At 46.7% G+C, this 8,195-nt stretch overlaps 1 pseudogene; it reads right to left on the bottom strand.

Moving 5' to 3' along the window:
* Window positions 1–1,432: 1,432 nt before the first annotated feature.
* On the bottom strand, window positions 1,433–5,969 carry LOC101529388 (protein dpy-30 homolog; annotated as a pseudogene).
* Between the last annotated feature and the right edge of the window lie 2,226 nt (window positions 5,970–8,195).

An 8,195-nucleotide genomic window follows, 5' to 3' on the forward strand; every position in this document is an offset into this window, starting at 1 on the left:
TGGGACATTGGGGAGTCCAGGGGTATCAACCTGAGCTAACCAGAGCTAGTAGAGAGGTGCTGGCCCTGCACCAAGCTCTGTGTAACTCCTGAGTCCCAATCAGATCTGTGATGCTTGGCCTTTTCTTGGGTGTCTTTTCTGCCACTCCCACATGGCCAGCATCCCATATGGGTGCCGGTTCATATCCTGGCTGTTCCACTTCCCATCCAGGTCCCTGCTTGTGGCCTAGGAAAGCAGTGCAGATTGGCTCATGTCCTTGGGACCCTGCACCCATGCGGGAGACGCGGAAGAAGCTCCTGATTCCAGGCTTCAGATAGGCCCAATGCTAGCTGTTGCCACTATTTGGGAGTGAACCAGCAGATAAAACATCTTTTTTTCCTCTATCCTTTTCTCTGTAAAATTTATCTTTTCAAAAACAATGAATAAATATTTGAAAATAAAGACTGACTTCTTAAAGAATTATTTATTATTTATTTGAGAGGTATAATAGCAGAGACAAAAAGAAATTTTTTAGCCACTGGCATTCAATAAATGGCTATAGGAGCTGGAACTGGGTCAGACCAAAGTCTTTTTTCTGTTGGAAACTTTCAAACTCTTGTTTCCAGCTATGTAGAAAATATATAATGAATTCAGGGCTGGCGCGATAGCTTGACAGACTGATCCTCTGCCTACAAGGGCTGGCATGACATATAGGTGCTAGTTTGTGTCCTGGCTGCTCCATTTCTCATCCAGTTTTCTGCTGTGGCCTTGGAAGGTAGTGGATTATGACTCATGTCCTAGGACCCTGCTTCCATGTGGGAGGCAGGGAGGAAGGTTCTGGCCCCTCGCTTTGGAACAGCCCAGCTCTGACCACTGTATCCATTTGGGGAATAAAGCAGCAGATGGAAGATCTCCTTCTCTCTCTGCAAAAATCTGTCTTTTAAATAAAAAATAAATAAGGGCCCGGCGGCGTGGCCTAGCAGCTAAAGTCCTTGCCTTGAACCTGGCAGAGGTTCCAGGTTCCCAGCTTTGGATCGGCGCAGCACCGGCTGTTGCGGCTCACTTGGGAAGTGAATCATCGGACGGAAGATCTTCCTCTCTGTCTCTGCTCCTCTCTGTACATCTGCCTTTCCAATAAAATAAAATAAATCTTTAAAAAAAATAAAATATGGAATAATGTTAACTACAACTAATTCTTAGCTTCTTTATTTTTACATTTTTGCTTATTTATTTTGTTTCATTTTAAAAATGATTTTATGATAGTTTATTGTGAAGATGCTCTTTAAAAACAAAGATATAGACAATATGAAAATGAATTGCACAGAGCAAGTTCATTAAATAAGTATGGCGATTAAATAAAAGTAAGGGCGGTATGTTCTCTTCTGCAACTCCAGAAACATTTTGTTGTCCTGAAGGTTTTGATATTTCCATAAAGAGAGAGAATCATGGCAATTTAACCTGCCTCTTAATTTTGTAAATCTTCAGTAGCAACCAGAATTTTCTGTTCATCCCAAGAAGTTAGTTTCAATGTTCAAATTGTGCCTTGTTTTTTTAAAGGTAAGATGCTAAAAATTCAATGGTATTTGGTGGTCTTTCCTTTGCGAGCACAGCAAGCCGCTATAGTAAGACAGACATAAATGTCTGATCCGGGTAGGCATGGGTTGGTCAAGACTGCAGATCCACCTTCTGTTTTGAAGATTTGTCAGCATCAATCTCATTTTCTACTATGCTCTCCACATTGTCTGTGAGGCTGTAATGAGAATGAGGATTCTCTGCAGCCTGCGTCTGCCCCTCCAGCATCGGCTCAGGCTACGTGGTGGCTCCCCAAACACCAGTCCATGCCAAAGCTGTTGGTTCTGGGCAGCTCCACACAGCTCCTGCTACTTATCTATTTTACAGACAGAGACACAGAGAGAGGCAGACAGACAGAGAAAGGGGAAACTCTCCCATCTCCTGCCTGCAGGTTCACTCCCCAAACGCGCACAGCAACCAGGCTGGGCAAGGCTAAACCTGGGAGCCTGGAACTCAGTCTGTGTCTCTCACATAGGGGGCAGGGACCCAGGCACTTTGGCTATCGCCACTGTCTGCCAGGGTCTGCACTCAATAGGAAGCTGGAGTTAGGAGCAGAGTCAGGATTTGAACTTGGGTACCATGTATAGGATGCAGGTATCTCAGCCAGTGCTGCATTTGCTGTGCCAGGTGCCCATCCCAATTGTTTTCATTGAAATGAATGTAGATTTCTGCTGTATATTTATTAGCACAATGCAGTTAGTCTTTTATCTATCTTGGACAGTTAAATGGTTTACTGGCTAGTTTTATCTTTGTTTCTAAGGGGACAGTTTGCTATTATAAACCGTGTTATTTTTTTTTTTTAAAGATTTATTTTTATTACAAAGTCAGATATACAGAGAGGAGGAGAGACAGAGAGGAAGATCTTCCGTCCGATGATTCACTCCCCAAGTGAGCCACAATGGGGCCGGTGCACGCCGATCCAATGCCAGGAACCAGGAACCTCTTCCAGGTCTCTCACGCGGGTGCAGGGTTCCAAGGCTTTGGGCCGTCCTCGACTACTTTCCCAGGCCACAAGCAGGGAGCTGGATGGGAAGTGGAGCTGCCGGGATTAGAACCGGAGCCCATATGGGATCCCGGGGCTTTCAAGGTGAGGATTTAAGCCACTAGGCCACGCCGCCGGGCCCTATAAACCGTGTTATTGTGAACATCCTTGTAACTAAAATTGTAAACACGTGTTTGTAATTCCATCTCTGATTATTTCCTTTTTTTGTTTGCTTGTTTTTAAAGGTTTGTTTATTTTTGTTGGAATGGCAGATTTACAGAGAGAAAGAGAATGACCTTTCACCCTCTGGTTCACTCCCTAAACAACTGCAACGTCAAGAGCTAAACTGATCTGAAGCCAGGAAACAGGAGCCCCCTCTGGGTCTCCCATGTGGGTGCAGAGTCCCAAGCGCTTGGGCATCTTCTGCTACTTTCCCAGGTCATAAGCAGGGAGCTGGACTAGAAATGGAGCAGTTGGGACACAAACTGCTGCTCATATGGGATGTGCAGTCAGAGGATTAGCTAGTTGAGCCATCACATTGGTTCCTCTTTTTTTTTTTTTTAATTATTTTTCATGGAAAAGCACATTCTGTAGAGAGAAAGATCTTCCATCCACTGGTTCACTCCCCAAATGGCAGTAACCATTGGAGTTGAGCCAATCCGAAGCCAGGAGCCAGGTGCTTCTTTCAAGTCTCTCTTGCATGTGCTAGGTCCCCGGGCTTTGGGCCGTCATCCTTCACTGTCTTCCTAGGCTACAAGCAAGGAACTAGATCGGAAGAGGAACAACTGTGACAACCATTTATACCTATATGGGATACCAACACTTGTAGTCGGAGGATTAGCCAATTGAGCCATCATTTGAGTTTCCCATTGGATGACTGGGCCACAAGCACTTGAACAACCCACCATCTGCTGCCTTCCCAGGGGCACCACTCGAACTGGTGCTCTTGTCTAGGATATAGAGGTTGTGGCCACTCCATCACAAAGCCGGCCCTGTCTGAGGTCTTTGAAGATCAACCATCATGAGAAGCCCACTTAGAGAAGACACAAATACACCTGTCATAATTGAGGCCTCCTAGCTCCCATCTTAGCTATTTTGGTTTTGAGTCAGTCACTGCTACAGCCCAAAGGGGAACATGTGGTAAATAATTCTATGGCCTTCCCGCGCCCCTGCCCCATCACTGCTTCTGTGGCTTCTTGTGACCTCTCAGGTAGAAGCTACGTGACATCCACATTGGGCACCACCACAGGTCACTTCCCACATTTCTCTGCAAGCATGTTCAAAGCCCAGCTCTCTCAGTGTACTGTAAACCACTTGTGTTGGTTGTTGCATCATCTGCACCTGCTACAGAGTTCAGCACACAGAAGCCACATGGACACTCATTAACCCAGTGAAGGAAAGTATGGTCACTACAGAGCTGTGTGTCTCTGCTGGAGACTACCAGGGCTGGGTATCAGCCCTTCTGGATTCTGCCCCAGCCCTGTCCTTGACTGCAGACTGAGCTCTCTGTGGACTTGACCCTCAGGACAACCCTGCAGCCTGGCTTCCCGGAGTCTCTGAGGCCAGGAGCAGGCCAAGGTCCCCACATTCCCCTGGGGATTTGCTCTCTGGCACTGCTGAGGCTCCAGGACCCGGCCAGCTGCACCAAGCACGTGACGAATGCTTGCTTTGAGTCAGCCTGTACACTTTCTTCATCAGAGCATAGGTGATGTTTCTGGAAGCTATAGTCACCAGCAGCCAGATAAATGCTTTGGGAAACTTGAAGAAGAGTAGCTTTGTATTTCAGAAGGCAAACCTACCCTATGTCTCTGTCCACTCCTATGCTCCAGAAAACCCAGGACAGGCATGCCAGGCTGCTCCAGCCTGGCAGAGGAGAAGCCACTACCATGGAGGAACTGGGCCCTGGCTGAGGGCTGCCCCACCTGGAGCCCTGCTGCATCTGGCTAGGAGGGGGCACCTTTCCCAACCTCACACAGGAGCCCAGAGCACGCCTTTTCCTCCTTGCATGAAGCTTTCCCTGAATGAGCATGTCAACCTCCAAAGTCGAGACACTGAAAAGGAGGCTCCACATGTACCCCAAAGCTGAGCAGGCAGGCTGAGCTGGAGCTGAAACAAAGGAGTCAGGACTAGAGCCAACATGTCACCCCGGAGGCAGTGGTAGTGCTATACCTTGTGCGCAGTACCTACTCCCAGCAACTGCTGGCGGAGCCCAGGGAAATGCACAGGATTTCCTGTTTAAGGAGCCCGAAGTGTGCAGGTGGATTGCATCCTGGGCTCTGGCTCCTGACTCCTGTTTCCTCCTGACGCAGATCCTGGTGTTACAGGAATTCAATGCGAAGGATGGCGGCAACCTCGGTTCTTGTCTCACGCAAAAGAAGACTTTCTATATGGACCATTTCAGTGAGCAAAGCAAGATTTGTTAAGTCAAAAGAGCTACCTGCCAAAGTAGGTCAGGAGGGAGTTATTCAAGACAGGGAGATCCGTCTTGAAACGGTGAAGTGGAGGTGTCTTTTAAGCACAATCTCTGTTTTATTTATTTATTATTAAATTTTTTGGAAGGCAGATTTATAGAGAGGAGAGACAGAGAGAAAGATCTTCCGTCCACTGGTTCACTCCCTCAAGTGGCTGCAACAGCCAGAGCTGAGCTGATCTGAAGCCAGGAGCCAGGAGCCTCTTCTGGGTCTCCCACGTGGGTGCAGGGTCCCAAGGCTTTCGGCCATTTTCCACTGCTTTCCCAGGCCACAAGCAGGGAGCTGGATGGGAAGCGGAGCAGCCAGGATATGAAATGGCACCCATATGAGATCCCAGGGGATTCAAGGCAAGGATTTAGCCACTAGGCTATAATGCCAGGCCCTAAGCACAATTCTTGGACAGAGATTGTTCACCTCACCTAGCTTGCTGGGAAGGAAGCCATCAGGGAGGTGCGACTGGTGACTTCTTCCTAGTCTTCCCAGGATCTGAAAGCTTGTCTCCTTGCTGTCTCATGACAAAATTGGAAACCCGAAGGAACTGAACCTGGTACTTTGATCTGGCCAAAGGCAGCTTTCGGAGAAACAAGCAGTTTGCATTCTCTTAAAGAGACTTCATTTTTATTTTGTGATAAAACTTGGAACCACGTTGAATTATCCTATCAGTCTGCTTAGAATGACTGTAATAAAACAGATAAAGGAACAACAGTGAATGCTAGCAAGGATGTGGAGACTGAGAAACTTTTATATATACTGTTTGCATGGATGTAGATGAGTACAGACTCCAGGGACAACAGCTGGGAAGTTCCTAAAACCAATCAACAGAATCCTACCCCAGGACACGGCAGTCCCAGGTCTGGGTGCACGGCAGGAGGCATGAAGACAGAGTCGCCAGTGCTCTTATGCTCGGTGTGGCACGTCTCACGGTAGCCGAGGTGTGGGATCCACCCCGGTGTCCACCGATGCATGAATGTGCAAAGGAAATGCAGTGCAAACTCACAGCACAATGTCACTCTGCCGTGGAAAAGAACGAGAACCTGACGTTTGCAGCAATGTGGCTGGACGCGCCAAGGGCACATCTTTATGGGACTGGCACATGGCATGATAGGCTAAGCCTCAACCTGCAGTGCCAACATGCCATATAGCTGCCAGTTTGAGTCCTAGCTGCTCCACTTCTCATCCAGCTCTCTGCTTATGGCCTGGGAAAGCAGTAGAGGATGGCCCAAGTCCTTGGGACCCTGCACCCACATGGAAGACCTGGAAGAAGTTCCTGGCTTCAGACTGCCCTGCTCTGGCCATTTGACCCTAGGGGAGTAAACCAGGGGATGGAAGATCTCTCTGTCTCTGTCTCTTCTTCTCTCTGTAAATATGTCTCTCAAATAAAAATAAATACATCTTTTAACTTTTTTTAAAAAAATTTTAATTCATTATTTTTTAAAGATTTTAAAAATTTTTATTGGAAAGTCAGATATACAGAGAGGAGGATAGATAGATAAATAAATAATTTTTAAAAAACAAGTTAATTTCAGGCCCAGTGCCGTAGCTTAGTGGTTAAGTCCTCACCTTGCACGCGCTAGGATCCCATATGGGTACGAGTTCTAACTCCAGCAGGCCCCGCTTCCCATCCAGCTCCCTGCTTGTGGCCTGGGAGAGCAGTCGAGGACGGCCCAAAGCCTTGGGACCCTGCACCCGTGTGGGAGACCCAGAGGAGGCTCATGGCTCATGGCTTCAGCTCAGCTTAGCTCTGACCATTGTGGCCGCTTGGGGAATGAATCAACAGATGAAAAATCTTCTTTTCATTCTCTCCTCCTCTTTGTATAACTGACTTCCCAATTTAAAAAAAAGTAAATCTTTTTTTTAAAAAAGAAGTTAATTTCATAGGCATAGAGACTAGGATAGAAGGCACTAGCGTAAGGAGGCCGGGGGAAGGACGAAGGAGGTAACAGGCTCTCAAATACAGTTAGGAGAAGTGTGCTCCAGTGGTCTACAGGCATAGCATGGTGTGATGCATTAATTATATGGAATAATTAATTCTATATTCTGTGTATTCATTATATAGTTTACAATTAATTATATATCTCATCCAGAGCTGGAAGACAGAAGTTTGAAAGTTTCCAACACACAGAAATGTTGATGGGGTTGGTGTTGTGGTGTAGCACATTAAGATGGCACCCAAGTTCCGGCTGTTCTATTTCTGAACCAACTCCTTAGTAATGTGCCTGGGGAAGCAGCAGCAGATGGCCAATGCTTGGGCGGCTGCACCAACATGGGGGACCCAGAAGAAGATCCTGGCTCCTGGCTTCTGCCTGGCACATCTCCTGCCACTGCAGCTGTTTGGAGAGTGAACCAGCAGATGGGAGATTCGCTCTCTCTCTCTCTCTCTAACTCTGCCTTTCAAGTAAATGATCTAGATCTTAAAATAAAGAAATAAATGCTAACTATCCAAGGAGATGCAAATGTTTGCTTACCTGGACTTGCTTATGACACGCGTGTACATGATGGATTTGTCACATCGTACCCCACAAGGTGTACAATTATTAAGTCTCAAGTAAAAATAAAAGGGGTAGGGGTGTTGCACTGGGTTTAGCTGCTTCCTGGGATGCTGGCATCCCGAATTGGAGGGCCTTGTTCAAGCCTCAGTTGCTCCACTTCCAATGCATCTCCCTGCTAATACACCTGTGTAAGTAATGGAAAATGACCCAAATGCTCGGACCCCTGTGCCCACATGGGAGACCCAAATGGAGTTCAGCCTGACCCAGTCTTGTCTGTTGGGGTCCTTTGGGGAGTGAACTAGGAGATAGAAGATCTCTCTCTGTGTCTCTCCCCTCTCTGTCATACTACCTTTCAAATAAATAAATAAAGTTTTTTTAAAATGAACACATCACCATGCAATGTGTGAATGTTGATTTCTTTCTTTTTTTTTTTTTATTAATTACATTGCATTATGTGACACAGTTTCATAGGCTCTGGGATTCCCCCAACGCCTCCCCAAATGTTGATTTCAATAGACCTGTAAACAAGTGATGAGAAAACTAGGAAAATCTGAACAGTGAGTGGCCATCCCTCTGGTGATGCTAAGGAATTACTGTCTTTTCTTTTTCTTTTAAGTCCACTAATGGCATTGTCATCATGCTGGGAACCAAGGGGTCACACCCTTTAGAGTTACACACTGAGGCGTTCACGGTCAGGAGGGT

Source organism: Ochotona princeps, chromosome 2 (genome assembly GCF_030435755.1).
Source record: "Ochotona princeps isolate mOchPri1 chromosome 2, mOchPri1.hap1, whole genome shotgun sequence".
NCBI classification, from domain to species: domain Eukaryota; kingdom Metazoa; phylum Chordata; class Mammalia; order Lagomorpha; family Ochotonidae; genus Ochotona; species Ochotona princeps.